The following is a 1,842-nucleotide window of genomic DNA, read 5'->3' on the forward strand; positions in this document are numbered from 1 at the left end:
CATCATCGCCTGCCATCATCATCATCACCACCACCGTCCCCCATCATCATCATAACCATCATCATCATCATCATTAGCTGGGAGCAGGAATACAGTGAACTAAAAATTGTTGTTCACGCAGCACTTTCGCAAACCAGCCAGATATCATTATTGGCTATACGTATGTTTGTTGGGGCCTGAATAATGTCACTGGGACGAAATTGGTGTCGAAGCAGGTAATTTGGTTGTTGTCAATAGTGTGATTTGTGTTGGCGCTCGTAATTGTGTTGTCAGGGATAGTTACGGGGTTGGAATAGTTGGGGCTGGTGTTGGGATCGCATATGCTGTGTTTTTTTGTTTTTCGAAGTTAGTGGTCGTGTGTGTGTGTGTGTGTGTGTGTGTGTGTGTGTGTGTAAAGTTAGATAGATAGATAGATAGATAAAGTCCACCGAGGCGAAACCTACTACATCCCGTTCTTATTTTTTCCTCAAGACTTGCCGACATTAGGGGGAAAAAAGGCTAATACCCCCATACCAGTCCTGAGTGACGGCCTTAGCATGTGTTCAGTGTGGACGGTGGGTATTCGTGTCGAGCGAGTGACATGGAAAGGTGTGTGGCACGAAGGAGGACTGCTGACTGCTGGAGAAACTTGGTAGCGTAGAGAGAGAGAGAGAGAGAGAGAGTGGGTTGGTCGTATGTCTTTCAGTGTATTGAACTATAATAGCCTTGGGTCCCTGTACCTAGAATTGTGTGTGTGTGTGTGTGTGTGTGTGTGTGTGTGTGTGTGTGTGTGTGTGTGTTTCCATTCATGGTACAGCTAACACATATGATATTCACGCGTGTAATTGTATGCTTTTATCGGTTATTGTACAGTCGCGGTCATAAATCATGCACCACCCCTTTGCACGACAATGTAGCCAGCCCTAAGTCATCGTTTAAGCATTCATAAAACTGCAGGTGCTTTAGAGTGCTTTTTTATTCATTATATTTAGTTTTGTATATTGTATGTCTGGGAGTGTATACTGCACACACACACACACACACACACACACACACACACACACACACACACACACACACACACATATTGATAGATAGGTAGATAGATATATAGGTAGATAGATAGATAGATGTGGCTGGATTGACGAATAGATGCAGATGGATAGACAGACAGGTAGATACAGGTGGCTAGATAGATAGGTAGATAGATAGAAAGATAGATAGACAACGAGATACAGCAGTGTGGTCGTCTCTTCATTATATATACATGACATACAAGCTAATTACATCAAATGCCCACAACTGCTCCACAGATGACTACCAAAGACTAGGAACTGCATGCTCCTTCACTCCCCCAGTTGTAAGAATTGGCCTAGGGCAGTTAGCACTGGGAGAAAACCATGGTGATATTAAATTATTGTTACACGAGACTAATATCGCTAAACAACGCATACATACTGGCCTGCATGTGAGTTATTGGAATGGATCTTGATGATAATAATGATAATGATGATGATGATGATGATGATGATGATGACGATATTACCCTTGCTAGGATGTCATTCCACGATAGAAAAAAAAAAAGCTTGTTCTTTTGGATTCGAATCGAGGAGCAAAATATGTGGCCTTGATCCCACCTGGTGCCGTAATCCACTAAACCACCTGGCGTGTTTCAGGAGCCATTATGCCCGTAATTATTAGGGACCTGATCAATACAGCGATGGTTTATGTGGCACGTGTATTGAGGCTTCTATTAATTTCAGTACGAGGGCGTGTTTTTAGATGGGGGAGCATCTCTGGTGGCGGCCCCGTAGGTCTGGCTCACGTTAATGATTTTTAGAATGTTGTGCTTAATCCCCGTAG

The sequence above is a fragment of the Coenobita brevimanus genome, chromosome 90 (genome assembly GCF_032717465.1).
Source record: "Coenobita brevimanus isolate Jiangsu-jjx chromosome 90, ASM3271746v2, whole genome shotgun sequence".
In the NCBI taxonomy this organism is placed as follows: Eukaryota; Metazoa; Arthropoda; class Malacostraca; order Decapoda; family Coenobitidae; genus Coenobita; species Coenobita brevimanus.